Source organism: Molossus molossus, unplaced genomic scaffold (assembly GCF_014108415.1).
Source record: "Molossus molossus isolate mMolMol1 unplaced genomic scaffold, mMolMol1.p scaffold_m16_p_1, whole genome shotgun sequence".
In the NCBI taxonomy this organism is placed as follows: Eukaryota; Metazoa; Chordata; class Mammalia; order Chiroptera; family Molossidae; genus Molossus; species Molossus molossus.
Window position 1 is genome coordinate 149486713 of NW_023425344.1, and position 19371 is coordinate 149506083.

The window sequence follows — 19371 nt, forward strand, 5'->3', positions numbered from 1 at the left end:
GGTGTGGGGGATGGGACGAGATAAACCATAGAATTTTTATGTACATATGTATAACCAGTGGACACTGACAGCAGTGTGGTGAAGGCCATTGGGGATGGGAGGAGGGAGGATAGTGTCAACAGGGGAAAAAAGGAGGTAATTCTGTAACACTTTCAACAACAAAGAGAAATTGTTAAAACACCCTGCTAAACCATTTATAAAAATCTAAGTAGTTATTGGAGAATTTGTGCTCAAAGAAGTAACTACTTCTATCTTATCTGGTTAGTCATCAGGAAAATTATTCTATGGTAATAACAAGTCATAATTTTATGGTTCATTAAAATGCACTTTAATCTATAATAACATTCTGTCAATAAATAACTGTTTATTTTTATTGTTTTCACCCAAGATTGTTTATTGAATGGAAAGAGTTTATTTTTTGGTCAAAGGCCACATATATGCAGTAATTCAATGATTTACATAATGAATACATTTATATAATGAGTCCTTGGGTAGAAATTTCAGTATTTGGCAATGTAATAGAATCTCAAGTGTAGTTAAATTCTCTCTCTTGAAGTTTTCTCATTATATGTTTCTTATACAAAAACAAACTACAGAGCAATGAGTCTACAGCCCTTCATGTTCTGGTCACAAAGACACTAAATAAATAAATAAATATCACTCATATTTGTTTAGATAACATAATCATCAATCTTCACTTCAGGAGTGTTTTAGCACACTTTTCAAATCTTCTGTTTCCTACTGAGTATTAACTAATAGGCTTTGATGTGGTAGTTGTTTGGATGGCAAGCGATTGCATTAAATGATGCCCTAAAGCTAGCCCTTGGCAAAGTTAAAATTCAGTATTTCTCTTGATAAATTATGCTAGCTTTATTTAATTAGAGATTTGAAGGTATCTTTTTTTCTTTTTAAGGCTAACATCTATTGAGATTTGCTCTAATGTTATTAATTGAGGGTTGGTTTTGAACATTTATTTTATGAAGTATATTGAATTATAATTTTCAGAAGTCGAGAAAAACAGATTCATAAGATAACATTTAATTAAAGAAAGCATTAGAAGTCCTAAGAGTATATCATTCAGTTATCATTGGGGAGCTCTCTGTATCCCCACTGGTTGCCAGGGGAAGTGAGTTTCTTGCAATATCATGAAAAAAATAATTTTCTGAGACTTGAATGGAAGAATGAGTGGCATTTATTTGCATGGAGTTCAAGCTCTGATTTTCGGAGGTCCCATTTCCCTTCTTCCTGCCAAGGGAGAATGGCTAGGATTAAAGCCCTCGCTCAGAGTTCCATTCCATGCTGGCATAGTCCAATCCACCATCAGGCTAGCTTAGCTTAGTTTGTGTTCCCATCAGTAATCCATCAGTCCATTGCATGTGGGGTCCACATGGCCATGGGCCATGAGGCCTCTAGGACCACATGGCCATGGAGGGAACAACGGCAGGGCCAAGAGTGTTACAAGAGCCAAGACCCAAGAACACAAACTTCTTTGTCTTTGAATTATGTACTCCAAATTTTCACGAGTCTACGGTGACCACAACCCATCTGGCCAATGATTTCTGTTCCAGGTTAGACTGACAGGTACACTCCCTGCATCACTCTGAATTTATTGCCTATGCGCCCATCTCCCCTTTGTCCAGTCCCTCATCCCAGTGATTTTCAGGGAATGGACAGGTGGTTCTAGGGAGTGTGAAATTTGCAGCTTCCTCAAATAGCCATAGTTATAATGTCTTGGCCTTCTTTTCGTTGCCTTCCTGTTATTAATAACTAGCCAATACAATGGTATCAATTCTAACTAGAGCACACAGAGATTTGCTGGTTTTATATAACATAATACCCTTATTCATCCCAAAGGATGGCCAAAGCTTTACTTTATTTTGTTTAAAAAGAACTTGTTTGGATGAGAGTAAGTTTGGGGACATGGGTAAAAAAAGTGAAGAGATTTAGAAGTACAAATCAGCAGTTACAAAATAATTACAGAGGTGTAAAGTAAAGCACAGGGAATATAGTCAATAATATTGTAATACTATGTGTAGTGCCAGGTGTATTCTAGACTTATTGGAGTGATCACTTAGTAAGTTGTATTAATGTCTAACCACTATACTGTACACCTGAAACTAATATAATATTGAGTGTCAGTTAGAATAGAAAAATAAAAGAATAAAATAAAATAAAGAACTTGTTTAAGTTCAATAGTGTAAAGCCTTCAGATATTAGAGGCACACGGTCACATTTTCATTCGACAATGGACAGGTATTATGAATAAACTGGAAAGTTTAGAATGTTTATGGTATTCTTGGGAAATATAAATTCAGTTTCTTAGTAATACAAATGAATAGAGACTATTTTTTTAAAAATATTTTTTCTTGTTGATTTTTAGAGAGAGAGGAAGGGAGAAGGAGAGAGAGATAGAAACATCCATGAGGGAGAACATCGATTGGCTACCTCCTGCATGCTCCCCACTGGGGATTGGGCCCACAACATGGGCATGTGCCCTGACCGGGAATCAAACCAGGACCTCCTGGTGCATGGGTTGATGCTCAACCACTGAGCCACACTGGCCAGGCTAGGGAACATTTTAAAAATATTACATTTTTTTTGTTCTTAAACATAAATAAATTTGGAAATAAATATTGGTGGGCTCTTTTAGAAAAAAAAAAAAAAAAAAAGAGGAGTGAAACTTTGTCTAGGCATGTAGCAACCAACAAAAAAACCCCACCACAAATAGACACTTGAAAGCAAGAAAAAGTAACAGTGAGTTTAAGGTGAATGAAAGATGTATATTAGATAGTAACATTTATTTTTTTCATGTGTTAATTGCATGTAACAATGACATGTGTTAATTGCAGTAATATCTTCTATTATAAGAAGTGGGAAATTATATTTATTACTGTGAAAATGAATCAATTTCCTGTACAATTTGTTATAATAAATTTTTTTAGTGTTTTAATACCATAATATATCAATTTATATTTGGTGGAATATCCCACTAAGGATAACAATAAAGGTATAAATACCTTTAAAGGTATTTAGCTAAAGTTGCATGTTATACATCCATATAAGTGGCTATGCCTCTTTTTGACACTTGGGTAACTACTTCAGCTCTTTGTGTATTCATTTTCTCACCTATAGAAAAGGTACAATAAGACTATCGCACATTTCAGAAACACTTAGAATAGCATCTGGCATAGAATTAATGTTATATAGATGTTTGTCAAATAAAATACATAAAGAAACTAAAAGGTCTATGAGTGCAACCAAATTCACAGAAATTTTCTAGTGTAAAAGGTCTGAGTACAGAAAGACAATCGTAGTATTTAAGACAGTCTGTGCCAGACAGAAACTTGTTTTTGGCTTTTCAGAAATGTTTGTGTGGCTTTTTACACTGTGCCTATATTTTCAAATAACGACTTAAAAGAAGACGGATAATTCCAGATAGTCATACTTTATTTCCCATTAGTGAATTTTCAACAGGATGAAAAAAAATGGTACAGTATAAAGAATGTGAGATATGCTTCAAGGAAAGCATATAAACAGTGTGTAAACACATTTGTCAATCATTTACGTAATGGTATTTGCTTTAGCCACATGGTCAATACAGGATGTTGTACATTGGTACAAAAGATAAAAGGAAGGGACTTTAATATGATAAGAAATAAAAATGATAACCATCATCATATATTTCCTCGACTGACACCATTTCTGTCCTTTCCTTTACTGAGTACTTTAAGGAGTACTTGTTATCAGATCATGTAATCCATGACTTTGGACAACAAAATAAAGAAAATTTGAAGTAGACGGTTATATTTCTTTGATTTGTCAAGTCTACTGTCTTTGATAAAAAGTTTTTCATAAGTTATAGTGCCATTTTAGTATAACATTGAAACCACAATAAATATTTAACAGGAACATAAAATGTATAAAATAGACCTCTCTAAAGGCATAAGTAGACAGACTGATTTTATTCCATAAATCTAGGTATTTTACTCTCCATTTACAAACTTGTAACACTGCATACTTTCCAGTGTAGGTTAAATTTATTTTCAAAATAGCACTATTTCTTATGTAAATAAATATTTAAGTGAAGATTAAAGTTTTAAAAGTTATATACATCTGAAGTAAAAACTGCCTCATAATTTATGTAGGTATTTTCACAATGCAGGTTGGGATAGGTATTTCTTTTTTTGAGTTGTAAAACTATTGAAAACTTGCCATTTTAAGATGCATATTCTTACATGTTAATATAAACATATTGAAAAGAATGATGATAAAAATTCTGTACAAATCAAATGAACATTAAAACATAATTTAAAATAAAAATAATGACAATGTGAACCCCAATAAATTCAATTAAAAATAAAATATAATAATAAAAAAATAATAAAAATAAAAAGAGTAAAGCTCATTAGAATTGTGCCCAGTTTGGTTTTCTTTAAAAAAAAAAAAATTGAAGGAAAGAAACATAAAGCTTTCAGTTCTCAATATTTTGTTTTGAGCGTGAAAGCGGACAACGGAGGGGTCTGGGCCGCTTGTCACTACTTGAGCCGATTAAGCACAGACGAGGTTGAATTGTGTGAGCCTTTATTCCAATATTGCAGCAGTGTGGGGGAGCAGTGGGTCATCCCGTAAAATCTGCTCTGCTCCCCTCACTTGCCAGCTGCTTTTAAAGGGTAGAGGAACCGTAACCACATGAGAAAAGGCAGTTCAGCAAAAAGGAAAAAAAAAAAAAAAGAGTAAAATGGTTACAGACAAGCAGGGGAGGAATTTAAGTGGGGGATTGTAAAAAGTTTGGGGCAAAGGGGTAGGAATGTGGATTGGGGGTTGCAGGGCTGGTCACAAGTTGTCGCCATCATGGGTCCTGTGTTGTGACAATCAGGTTGTTAATATTTCTATATGTCGGGTTGTCCCCTTTGTCCTTAGATTAGGAGAATGGACAGCATTCCTGACATTAACTCCCGAGGTGCACACCTCCCAGCCAGGTCAGAGTGGAATTTTCTTTAATCAGAACAAAGCAATCACGACCAACATTGTAAAAGATAATTAGCATTTTTCTAACTATGGCTAGTGCCCCACTACGATTAGTTCTCTATTCCATTATACTCTCCTGCCCCTTTCAAGAGGACATTAATTTTCATTCTGAAATAAAATATATCCTATGAAGAAATGAGTCATACTAGTTGATGAGGAATATTATAACAGCACATCGTGAACAACTAGACCCCAAGTTTCAGAGCACTGATCTGTCTCCCTTCAATTTCAGTGGCACCTAAGTAAGAGTTCAGTTAAATGTTTTAACCAGACAATCCTCATGAAAATGTTTGGATTTTTTTTTTTTATTAAATATAACATTTCTATAAGTAGTTTGCAGTATAAAACTAACTGATGCTACAACAATATTTTATCTTTAGGGCAGTATCAATGAACACCTTTACAAAACAGAAAATGGTTAGTGTGGATTTCTCTCTCTCTCTGTTTTTATCCCTTTTTTGTTGTTGTTGTTGTTGCTTTAAACTCTTCTGACTAAACTTTTATTATCTTCTTCATTGAATTTATTGGGCTGATACTGGGTAATAAAATTATATAGGTTTTAGGTGTACAGTTATATAATACATCATCTGCATATTGTATTGTGTGTTCACCACCCCAAATCAAGTCTCTTTTTGTCACCATTTATCCCTGCTTTACCCTCTTTCTACCCCCCTTTTTTAATACTGTTGTCTGCCTCTATGAGTAGTTTTGGTGTTTTATATTTGCTTAATCCCTTCACTTTTTGACCCAGCCTCATAAATAAACTCTCTGCCCTTTGACAGCTGTCAGTCTGTTTTCTATGAGTCTGTTTCTATTTGTTTGTTTTGTTCAATATATTCCATATATGAATGAAATCATATGGTACTTGTCTTTCTCTGACTGGCCTATTTCACTAAGCATAATGCTCTCCAGGTCTATTCATGCTGTCACAAAGGGTAACATTTTCTTTTCTCTTTTTCCCTTCCTCCCTCCCTCCCTCCCTCCCTCCCTCCCTCCCTCCCTCCCTCCCTCCCTTCCTTCCTTCCTTCCTTCCTTCCTTCCTTCCTTCCTTCCTTCCTTCCTTCCTTCCTTCCTTCCTTCTCTCTTTCTTCTTCTTATTTTTTTTACAGCTGAGAAGTACTAGATCAGGTAACCACAACATTTTTATCCACTCATTTACTGATGGGCACTTGGGCCAATTCCAAATTTTGGCTATTGTAAATAACATTGCTATGAAGATAGGGGTACATTATTCTTTCAAATTAGTGTTTGGGGTTTCTTTTGATAAATTCCCAGAAGTGGAATTGATGGATCCTGAAACAATTCCATTTATAATTTTTTGAGGTAACTTTATTACTGTTTTCAGAGGTAGCGTACTAATCTGCAACCACCAACTGTGCACTGGGGTTCCTTTTTCTCATCTTCACCAACATTTGTTCTTTGTTGATTTACTGATGATAGCCATTCTGACAGGTATGAGGCAGTATTTCATTGTGGTTTTGACTTGCATTTCTCAGATGATTAGTGACATTGAGCATCTTTTCATATGTCTATTGGCCATCTGTATGTCTTCTTTAGAAAGTGACCGTTCATGTCCTTTGCACATTTTTAATTGGATTGTTTGATTTTTGGTATTGAGTTTTATGTATACTTTACAAATTTTGGATAGTAAACCCCTTCTCAGATATATCAGCCAATATTTTCTCTCATTCAGTGGGTTGTCTTTTCATTTTGTTTATGATGACCTTTGCAATGCAAATTTTTTAGTGTGATAGAGTCCCACTTGTTTATTTTTCCTTTTGTTTTACTTGCCATAGGAGATATTTCAGAAAATATACTGTTACCAGAAATGTCTGAGATTTTATTGCCTATGTTTTCTTCTAGGATTTTTATGGTTTTGAGTCTAACATTTATGTCTGTAATCCATTTTAAATTTATTTTTGTGTATGGTGTAAGAAGGTGATCTATTTTCAAATTTTTGCATGTATCTGTCCAATTTTCCCAACATTATTTTTTAAAATAAACTCTATTTGCTCCTATTGTATGCATTTGCCTCCTTTATTAAATATTAACTGACTTTAAAGTCATGGGTTTGTTTCTGGGCTCTTCACTCTGTTCCATTGATCTATATGTATGTTTTTATGCAGGTACCATACTGTTTTGATTACTATAGCCTTTTAGTATCAGGTAGCATGATTCCTCCAAATTTGTTCTTTCTCACAAATGCTGTGGCTATTTGGGGTCTTTTGTGGCTTCATAAAATTTTTTGGAATATTTGTTTTAGTACTGTGAACCTTTTTTGGGGGGGCGGGGGCGGGTAGGGATTGCATTGAATCTATAGATTGCTTTGAGTATATGGGCATTTAAATGACATTAATTCTTCCTATTCATGAACACAGTATATGCTTACAGTTATTTTTACCTTCTTCATTTTCTTTCTTCAGTGCCTTTTAATTTTCCAAGGATAGGCATTTTTATTTTACTTTATTTTTATTGTTTACGATATTACAGATGTCCTCATATCTCCCCACTCTTTACGCTCCTCCACCAAGCCCCTGCCACCCCTTCCCTCTGGCCGTCACCACACTGCTGTCTGTGTCTGTGGGTTATGCATATTTGTCCTTTGGCTGATGCTTTTACTTTCTTTCATCCAGTCACCTCTCCACTCTCACCTCTGAGAGCTGTCAGTCTATACCATGAACCCATGCCTCTGTTTCTATTTTGTTCATCAGTTTATTTTGTTCATTGGATTCCACATATAAGTGAGACCATATGGTATATTTCTTTCTCTGAATGGCTTATTCCACTTAGCATAATAATCTCCAGGTCCATCTATGCTGTTGCAAAAGGTAAAATTTCTTTCTTTTTTATGGCCACATGGTATTCCGTTGTGTAAATATACCACCACTTTTTTATACACTCATCTATTATGGGCACTTGGGCTGTTTCCATATCTTGACTATTGTAAATAATGCTGCTATGAACATAGGGATGCATATATTCTTTTGAATTGGTATGTCACGATTCATAGGATATATTCCTGGAAGTGGAATCACTGGGGCAAAAGACAGTCCCATTTTTAATATTTTTAGGAAACTCCAAGTTTTCCACAGTAGTTGCACCAGTCTGTATTTCCACCAACTTGGTTTTCCTTTTCTCCACATCCTCAACAGTGCTTGTTGTTTGTTGATTTATTGATGGTGGCCATTCTAATATGTGTGAGGTAATATCTCATTGTGTGTTTAATTTTTATCTCTCTGATGATTAATGACGTTGAGCATTTTTTCATGTCTACTGGCCATTTATGTTCTCTTTGGAGAAGTGTTTCTTCAGGTCCTTTGCCCATTTTAAAAAATTGAATTGTTTGTTTTTCTGGTGTTGAGTTGTATAGGTTATTTATATATTTTGGAAATGAATCCACTATCAAATGTATTATTGGCAAATATGTTCTTCCATATAATGGGTTCCCTTTTTATTTTATTATTTTTATCCTTATTGAGGATATTTTTCTGTTTATCTTCAGATAGAGGGGAAGGGAGAGAGAGGAAGAGAGAGGGAGAGAGAGAGAAACATCAACATGAGAGGGGCACAATGACTGGTTGCCTTCCACATGAACTCAACCAGGGCCAGGGCTGAACTACAACCGAGGTATGTGCTCTTGACCAGAACTGAACCTGTGACTCTAACCGTTGAGCCAAACTGGCCCTTTTCATTTTCCTGATGGTTTCTTTTGTTGTGCAGAAGCTTTTTAGTTTGATGTAGTGCCACTCATTTATTATTATTTTTTATATTTGTTTTTCTTTCCTAGGACATATATGGGCAAAAATATTGGTATGAAAGATGTTTGAGATTTTACTGTCTATGTTTTCTTCTAGAATTATTATGGTTTTATCTTGCATCCAAGTCTTTTATCCATTTTAAGTTTATTCTTGTGTAAGTTGTAAGTTTGTAGACTATTCTTATGCCAGTACCAGGCGGTTTTGATTACAATGGTCTTGTAGTCTAGTTTGATATTAGGTATTGTGATACCTCTAACTTTGTTCTTCTTTCTCAAGATTATTGAGGCTATTTGGAGTCTTATGTGGTTTCAAATAAAATTTTGGAATATTTGATCTAGATCTATGAGATATGTTATTGGTATTTCAGTAGGAAATGTGTTGAATCTATAGATTGCTTTGAGTAGAATGGACATTTTAATGATATTAATTCTTACAATCCATGAACATGGTATATGATTCCACTTATTTGTATCTCCCTCAATTTCTTTCTTGAATGTTACATAGTTTTCCAAATACCGGTCTTTTACATCCTTTATTAAAATTATTCCCAGATACTTAATTATTGTTGTTGTTGTTGTTGCAATAGCAAATGGGAATGTTCTTAACTTCTGTTTCTGATAGTTCATCATTGGTGTATATGTTACCAATTTCTGATTATTAATTTTTATCCTGCTACTGAGCCATATTCATTTATTAGTCATAGTATTTTTTTGGTGGAGTCTTCAGAATTTTCTATGTTTAAAATCATGTCATCTGTGAATAACAACAGTGTTATTTCCCAGGTATTTTACATCTTTGGTAAAATTTATTCCTATTTATTTTAGTTTTTTGAAGAAATTGTGTATGGAATTATTTTTTCAAACTTTTTTTTTTTTTTTTTTTTTTCCGTACATGCCCCTAGTGGGAACCAAACCCGGGACTCTCTGGTCCACAGGTCGATGCTCCAACCGCTGAGCCAAACTGGCCAGGGCTAGAATTGATTTTTAGATTTTATTCCTGATAGTTCATTATTGGTATATAAAAATGCAACTGATTTGTGGATACTTATTTTGTATCCTGCTACTTTACTGAATTTGTATATCAGTTTGAGTAGTATTTTGGTAGAATTTATAGGGTTCTCTATATGCAGTATTATGTCCTCTGAAAATAATGTCAGTTTTACTTTCTCTTTTCCAATTTGGATGCCTTTTTATTTTTTCTTCTTGTCTGATTGCTGTGGCTAGAACTTCAGGTACTACATTGAATCAGAGTGGTAAAAGCAGACATCTCTGTCTTGTTCCTAATCTTAAGGGAAACATTTATAGTTTCTGCCCATTGGATATGGTGTTGGCTGTGTGTTTGTCATATATGGTGTTTATTATATTGAATATGTTCACTCCATTCCTATTTTGCTGAGAGTTTTTATCATAAATGGGTGCTGACTTTTATCAAAGGCTCTTTCTATTGATATGACCACAAGGTTTTAGCCTTTATTTTGTTTATGTGGTTTATCATGTTTATTGATTTGCGGATATTGTACCAACTTGCATTCCTGAAATAAATTCCAGTTGATCATGGTGTATGATTTTTTTAATGTATTGCTGCATATGGTTTGGTAATATTTTGTTTAGTATTTTAGCATCTATGTTTATTAGGGATATTGGCCTGTGATTTTTTTTCTTTGTAGTATTGTTATCTGATTTTCGAATATGAAAATGTTAACCTTATATTATGAGCTTTGGAATCTTCCATTCTCTTGAATTTCTTGGAATAGTTTGAGAAGGAATGTTTAATGAAATTCACCTGTAAAGACACCAGTCCAGGAATTTTGTTCATTAAATTTTTTTTTTTTTATTACTGCTCCAATTTCGCTGCTTGTAATCTGCTTATCTAGAATCTCTGATTCTTCATGGTTCAGTTTTGGAAGATAATCTGTTTCTAGGTATGTATTCATTTCTTTCAGATTGTGCAATTTGTTGGCATATAGTTTGTAATATTTTCTTAAGATTCTATGTATTGTGTTGGTGTCAGTTGTTACTTCTCTTCAGTTTCTGATGTTATTTATTTGGATACTCTCTCTTTTTTATTTTGATTAATTTGTTTAAAATTTTTTCAATATTGTTTATCTTTTCAAAGAACCAGGCTTTGATTTTATAGATATTTTTTGTAGTTTTTTTAGACTCTATTTTGTTTATTTCTGCTTTGATCTTTATTATTTGTTTTCTTCTACTCACTCTGGGCTTTGTTGTTCTTTTTCAAGTTTTCTGAAGTGCAAAGGTTAGATAGTTTATTTGAGAATTTCCTTGTTTCTTGAGATATGCCATGTAATACTATGAATTTCCCTCTTAGGACAGCTTTTGCTGTGTTTCATACATTTGAGTTGTTTTGTGCTCATTTTCTTTTGTTTTAAGGTATCTTTTTATTCCTCTTTGATCTTATTGTTAACTCATTCATTGTTTAGTAACATGTTATTTACCCTACATGCATGTGAGGTTTTCATTTTATTTTTATTTTTTTAAATGTTATTGATTTCTTGTTTCATACCATTGTGGTCAGAGAAGATGCTTGATATGATTTGAATCTTCTTAAATGTATTGAGACTTTTTTTTTTCCTAACATGTGGTCTATCCTAAAAAAATGTTCCATGTGCACTTGAAAGGAATGTATATTTTGCTGCTTTGAGGTGAAATGTTTGAACAATATCTATTAAATCTGATCTAGTGGGGCATTTAAAGCTGTTTCCTTGTTGTTTTTTTGTCAGGAAGTTCTATTCATTGATTTCAAGACTCTGTTAAAATCCCCCTACTAAAACTGTACTACTATCAATTTCTCCCTTTATGTTCTTCAAGATTCGCTTTACATATTTAGGTGCTCTTATGTCAGGTGCATAAATGTTTAAAAGGGTTACATCTTCTTGTTGGATTGTTCCCTTTATCATTATGTAGTGTCCTGTTTTGTTTCTTACTATAGTTGTTGTTTTAAAATATATTTTTTCAGATATATGTATTGTTCCCCAGCTTTTTATTCCTTTTAATTTTCATAAAATATATTTTTCATCCCTTTACTTTATGTGTACCATTTGTTTTGAGGTGGGTCTCTTGTAGAGAGCATATATATGGGTCTTGTTTCCTTATTTATTCTACCACCCTATGTCTTTGGATAGGAGCATTAAAGCTATTTACACTTAAATTTATTATTGATAGGTACATATTTATTGTCATTTTATTCCTTTAACTATATTCCTCTTTCTTTTTGTTTCTTCTTCAAAAAGACCCTTTAACATTTCTTGTAGTACTGGTTTGGTGGAAATGAACTCCTTTAATTTTTGTCTTTTCTGGGAAGCTCTTTATTTCTCTTTTCATTTTAAATAATAGCCTTGTTGGTATAGTACTCTTGGTTGTTGGTCTCCTTCTTATCACTTTGAATATTTCATGCTAATCTCTTATGACCTGAAATGTTCCTGTCAAGAATTTAGTTGAGTTTTATGGGAGCTCCTGTATAGGTAACTGACTTTCTTGAGGCTTTTAAGATTCTTTATCTTTAACCTTTGTCATTTTATTTTATTTATGATATTTTAAAATCTTTACCTAAGGACATGTTTACATTGATTTTATACATTGATTTTAGATAGAGAGGGAGAGAGAGAAACATCGATCAATTGCCTTCTGCACATGCCTGATGGGGGATCATGCCTTCACTCTAGGTATGTAGTCCGACTTGAAATCAATCCCACAACCTTCTGGTGTATGGGACAATGCTCAGACCAATAGAGCCACCTGGCCAGGGCAAATCTTTGCCATTTTACTTATGGTATGTCTTGGTGTGGGCCTCTTTGGGTGTATCTTTTTTGGGACTCTCCGCACTTCTTGGACTTGTGTCTTCCTTTGCCAGGTTAGGGAAGTTTTCTGTTATTATTTCTTCAAATAAATTCTTGATCCTTTGCTCTCTCTCTTCTCCTTCTGGTACCCCTATCATGTGTATGTGGTTATATTTCTTATTCCAAAGATTACCTTAAACTATCTTCATTTATTATTATTATTTTTTTCCTGCTCTGATTGGGTGTTTTTCTCTAACATGTCTTTCAAATCACTGATATGATCCTCTGTTTCATTCAATCTACTCTTTATTCCTCCCAGTATATTTTTTATGGTATTATTCCTTTCTGACAGGTCCTTTTTTATAGTTTCTATGTCTTTTTCATGCTCTTGAGCATCATTGTAACCAATACTTTGAATTCAATATTTAAAAAACTGATTGCTTCTATTTCAATTAGCTCCTTTTTTTTCCCCTGTAGATTCTTTTTTGGGGGGGCTTGTGTCCTTGTTTACCCATTTTGGCTGCCTCTTTGTGACTGTTTCTATGTTTTAGGTAGCTCTGCTATATCTTCTAATCTCTGTGAGCTGGATTTATGTAGTAGGTATCCTGTGGGGTGCTCCAGGAATGTCCCTTATGTGAGGTATGTGGACCTTTCTGTTGTAATTTAATCTTGATTGCTATTGGTCTGTTCATGCATTGAACTAACCTTAGGCTGGCTGACTGTAAGGCTCAACCTCAACTATGGTGTGTGAACTGTTGTGCTGGTACTGCAGACATGAAGCTTAATTCTTAGCTGGTTGTGGTGCCAGTTGAGATGTCTCTTTGGATATGCCACTTCTGAAGTTATTGGATCCTGCTCTGATCTTTTCTGAAGCTTCCCACTGAGAGTGTTGGTTCTCAATGTTTTGGAAGGGACTCTAGCACAGGCCAATGTCAGACACTGCCTGTGACTGGCCCTAGGCAATTGGTTTGGAGCTACCAGCAGTCCACAATTTGTGGCTGCCTCTCATCGGTCTGAAAACACATGGGAAGAACCAAGCTGTATACCAAGGCCAGATTTTACAGTCATCATACCAAGGAGGAGGTCAGCAAAAGTCCCAAGTCACTCAAGATCCACCTCTGTCTGCCTCTACCTGTTAGTTGCCTGTCAGGCTCAGTCACTGAAATATTCTCTAGGGGTACTCAAGTTGCATGAGGTAGGTTCACAGTGAGTCACCAGGTAGCAGTGATTAGTGTTCACCAGATTAATATAGGTTCACACTTTGTGCCAGTTCTGTGTCTGATACTATTCAGTAATTGTTCCCAGGTATACCAAGTCTAGCTGCCATCTACTGGATGCTCACATACCTTTGTGCTGGGGCTGGGTCTGAGGAAGTCATCATGGTGAGTGCAGAAGAGTTTATCAGGCCCAAACAGGCCAAAATTTGACCATGTGAAGGAAGAGCTCTGCACCTGTTGGGTATGCATGTGAAAAATATCTTCTATTTTAGGGCTACAAAACTCTGTCTCAGATTCTTCTGGGAGGAGGTGGAACTCCATAGGGTGGGTCTTCTGGGAGTAGGAAGGGTGAACCTAGTTGGTGGCCCTTGAGGAGGAGTTCTTGGTCAGGCTTTGGGGAAGGTGGAGGGTGTGGTCCCTGCCCCAGAGCCACATAATTCAGTCTGTTTGGTATTTTCCCCTTACCTAGGCAGGTCAGACCTACTAGGAGTTGGGTGGGTAGGACCTGTCTGCTGGAAGAGCCAGAGAGTGGTTCTATTGGATCTCCAGTGATGGGTTAGTGTCAGTCAGGTTCATGGGAAAATTCAGGAAATGGTCCCATCCCAAAGCTACACAACTCAGTTACTGACTTGCCCTGAGTCTTCTCAGACCTCTACACCGTGTCTAAAGCAGTTGACTCCTCAACAAAACATACATTCCACAGGGTGGCGTGAGAATGTCTCCAGAGGCTGGGGCTAGTGCCTTTCCCATAGGGTTATGCACCTGCAATATGGGAGAACAACTCAGCACAGGGGTCTTGGCCATTGTCCCTTCATCTGTCCCCTCAGAGCCACAAACTCCAGACTCTCCTCATGTGACTCTGTTCCACTTCTTCATCCCTCTGCTGGAGCCCAGGGTGAGTAACTGTGAACAAAAATGTGTGTGTTGGCCCTTTAATAGGGTACCTGTGTCTCAAGCAGACTCCCGTTTCTCCCTGACAGACCAAAACCCACCTGCTTTTCATAGCCAGATGTTATGTGGGTGCCTCTTTCTGGCTTTGTTGTTCTGGGCTAGGAAGACTGGCTTAGGGTTGAGACCCCACACTTCTCAGGGGGAGTTTCCCACCACTGAGCTATCCCTTTGGAATCTTAGCTGCTGCCCATGGGAGCTAGGCCAGCCCTTTTCACGTGTCCACCCTTCCTATCAGTCTTGATGTGACTTCTGTAAATCTTTGATTATAAGATTTTTCTTTAGCTCCTCTTCAGTTGGTTATTTAGAATGACTGTTGTATAATTTAGTTGTAATTCTAGTATGGTCCTTGGAGGAGGTGAGTGTAGCTTCCACCTACTCTGCCACCAATTTGGATTTTTCCAGTTAAATTTCACATTTATATTTCAAGGAAGTCAGAGGCATAAAAATCTCAAACCACATTACCCTTTGATAAGAATGAATAGAAATTTCTGTAATGGAAATTCTGCCTGCTCAGAAAGCTAATGTCTGGGTGAATTCAGTTCACAGATACTGTACACTTATTGTAAAATAATTTGGAGGCAATTTTATTTGTCAAATACAATATACAAGTCTGATTCACAAAATTCTAAAAATAAAATATGCCCTGGCTATTGATAAAGCATGAAAAAAATTAATATTAAAGGAAAATTATGTCCTGCTGGTGTGGCTAAGTGGTTGAGCATTGACCCATGCACCAAGAGATCACCAGTTCAATTCCAAGTTAGGACACATGCCCAGATTGTGGGCCCGATCCCCAGTGGATGTTCTCTCTCATAGATGTTTCTCTCTCTCTCTCTTACTTCTCTCTCAAAAAATAAATAAATAAATAAAATTATAAAAAATAAAAACAATTAAAAAAATAAAGGAAATTATTAAATAAAGCTCTTCAGGTCAATTATTAAATCTACAAATCTAGAAAGAAGCAGTTGTGCCTTTCCTGGCATCAGCACTGTGGCTAGAGTTTTGGCTGGCCTCTGCCAGCTGTTCACTCCCACCTTGGCCTGCTGCTGCTACATGGTGGCATGAACTCTGTGCTGCTGCTCCCTGTCTTGGGATAACTGGCACCAAAAATTAATTCTAAGACACGTGAGTCAGCTAGGAGTGAAGAGATTATTGGATTTAGAAATGCCAGTTGACAACAAATGTGATTAGAAGCCATGCCACTGGTGAGGTATGAGCCCTTCCTGCTCCAGCGAGGTTACTAGAGAATTAGGAGAAGCTCGGATCAGCTTCTTGCACATGGTTGTCAAACCATTGTGAAGTCTTGGCTGAATTTGAAAGGATAGTTTTGAAAATCATTTTCAGAGAGTTCTCCAGATCTTCCATGTGACTGAATATGCAATAGGAGAGGGGGTCCTTTCAATGATTAAGGAGAAGCTGGTGGAAGACTTCTTGAGAGAAGACAAAAAAGGAAGAAGAGAATAACTAGAGCCTCTCTCCATCTCAGCTTTACAAAGCATGATTCAGCAAAAGAGGCATCACTCTCTTGAGACTCTCCAGAGTACAAATGTACATCTGCAATGAGTCCAGCATCCGAAGGAGCAAGAGGGCAAACCATGAGGCCTTCTGCATGAAGACAGCAAATTGACAGACTATGGGCTTGCCTGGGCTGTGCTGGGCTTGCTTTTCACAATGAAAGATTTTCATTCTTGATAAAAGTAACAGAAGGGCATTGTTAAAAAATAAAGTAAAAGGTATACATTTAAAAGAAAAGAAGACCAATAATCTTATAACTTATAAAACAACAACTTACAATATTTGAGTGTGTTTCCTTTGGCTTTTTTTTTTAAAAAAGAATGTAACACAATTTAAAAACAAAATTGATTTCATATTGTATATGTTGTTCTCCAACAGTTTTCAATTGATAATAAAAAAGCATATTTCCATACATTAGCACTTTTGTAAACACAACATTGTTACATAATATTTCATATAGATCTAACAAAATCAATTTAGATGATTTTATGCTGCTGGATATTTTAGATATTACAACATTTTAGAATTTAAATGTAATGAAGCTCATAGTACATTAATCTTTTCATGCATCTCTAATTATTTCTTTAGAATAAATTTCTAGAATTGGAATTACTGAGTTTGAATGATGAGAAACACCTGAAAGGTATGTTGAATTGTTCTCAATGCAGTCGTATAAATTAATTCCTATCAGTGGTGTATACATGTGCATAGTTCTCTACAATCTCATCAAAATATACCTTTTTGTTTTTATAAATTTCTGCTCACTTGATAGGCTGGTCTAGAGATTTCTATTCCCCTTATACATACAGAAAATAAATTTTATAGTATAGAAGTATATGGGTTTTGACAAGTCATGTATCCTTCTACTCCAATAGCATATAGAACAGTTTTATCACTAATTTCTCTCAATTGCTCTTTTTATTGTAAACCTCATTTCCAATTCCTGGAAACCACTGATTTGTTCTTCATTCCCATGGTTTTGCCTTTTCTAGAGGTTATATAAATGGAATCATGCAATATGTAGACTTTTTGGTCTGCTTTCTTTTACTTAGTAAAATGCATTTAAGATTCATCCATGTACTGTTTTTTATCAATTCACTAATTGCTGGGCATGTGAAAATTTTCTGCTTTTGGTGATTATGAATAAAGTTGCTATAAACTTTTAGATTAAAGAAAAAAAGAAAGAAAGAAGCAGTCATGAGAACACAGAGCAGGGAAGCTTTGCTGACCAGCATGCTTGGTGTATTCCGTGCTCATGCTGCTCCTTTAGCTGCTCGTTTTGGAAGCTCCAGGGGACAATTACAAAAGAAGTGGATCAGTTACACTAACAGGAGAAAGAGTATCACCGATTAGGATGTCTTCCAGGTGAGAGCTCATTTTTATGAAGACACTAGGTGTGGTTGCTCTTGGCACAATTTTGAAGTTGTTATTGAAGGTGATTGTGCTATCTGTGAGATTGAGGGCTGTTGTACAAGTTAGGTCTGCGTGATGCTAAAGGAGGTCCTGGCTGTAGTTCTCAAGATAGGTTTCTTGCTTGATGATCCCATTCACCAAATCTGGAGAGCAGAGACCCATGGATGGAATAGGGACATGTACTTTAACTTGCATTTCAAATTTCTGTATTCTGAGCAACGAATGCCTGTTGGCATACTCCAGGTTCCTCCATCAGTTTTCAAGTTCTTTTGCATGTCACTAATCTCCGTGCAACTTTCAGGTATGGTCCACAGATGCCTTTAAAATGGTTCCCTTGTTCCAGTGCATGTCTGGGTCATGAGACTTGGGAATCAGAGTTTCTAGTTACGTGAACTCTTCTTCATTCAATCTAGTTGTGATTATTATTATTATTATTATTTGGTTTCTCTTTAGCCAATGCTCTTGCTTCAGAGTCTGTGAGCTCCTTTTTTTGTGTTGGGAATGTCGGTTGGACAAGAGTTGCTATTAGTGAGGCCTGGGGGTGGCAGTCCTTAATTGCCATAAGTGTCCTGGAGATGGGTAACATATTTGTCATTTGCAAGGCAGAATTCACCAAGCTCATGATTTCTTCATAATAACTTGATTCCAGTCTAATGATGTCATTGATAACATGATCCATCTGTATGCATAACATTCCAGAGTGTGTGTTCATTATTGGGCATTGTCTCTCCACTCTGTTTTGTTCTTCAAACGTATGTAATCCTTCTTTTTCATAGTTGGAGTTAAATGCAAGGATAGTCATGAGGTTTTGGATGTGCTGCTCCCTGGCACTGGTCACCTGACATGATCCCCAGGCTTGTTTGGACAAGCAGTCTCAGGACTTGGTTGCCATGTTTGCTACACTGGTAGAAAGGTATTTGCTTTATCAGCTGTCTTTGGCTTGTTGTATGTGGTACCTGGTGGTGTTTTCAAGGTGGGTCTGCATCTTATGGACTTCCATTGGCACCTGGGTGGCAGAGGGAATAGTAGAGGGCACACTGACATTTCTGGCTGGTGTCTGACTCTCAGGCACTCTGTTGCATGGACCGGGCACCTGCAGCTTCTGCTGCTGCTTCCTGCGCTCCTGCTCCTGCATCTGCTAATGCACGAATTGCTGGCTTAGCAAGACACATGATGTCATCTTGGAGAACTGATTGGAAGCCCCTTGGAACCGCTGCTCTTTAAGGATTGACTTTCGGGTTTGTAATAAGTTTTGGGATCTTTGTGAAAATACTCCCAGACATTGAAATCCAGCACGATGCCTGAATCTGAGAGCATGGCACCAGCTTCTGTTCTTCCACTATTTGAAAGTGAGAACCAAGCCTGGGGGCAGAGGGGAAGGTGCTGGGGCCTGGGTCCCAGTGCCCCCACGCAGTTCCCAGCTCAGCCCACTGGCCTGTGCATGGCCACCCACCTAGTCATACCAGGCATTTGTTGAAGTGATTATTTGGCTTATAGTGAAGTGTTCTTTATCTGGACTTGGCCCTCCATACATATTAGTGGATCTCCATCGGGCAAGTTTGCATACATAATTTTATTTTTCACGCTTATGGTTGATACATCAAATGGCAACTAAATGTATAACTCAAGCTTGGTCAATCATGTGCTCTGTCCCAGAATTTTAAAACACAAAAAAATGAAACAAAAATCTATG

At 36.3% G+C, this 19371-nt stretch overlaps 1 pseudogene; it reads right to left on the reverse strand.

Moving 5' to 3' along the window:
* LOC118615539 overlaps positions 1-18995 on the reverse strand; it is a 28450-nt pseudogene extending 9455 nt beyond the window's left edge.
* Positions 18996-19371: the final 376 nt, after the last annotated feature.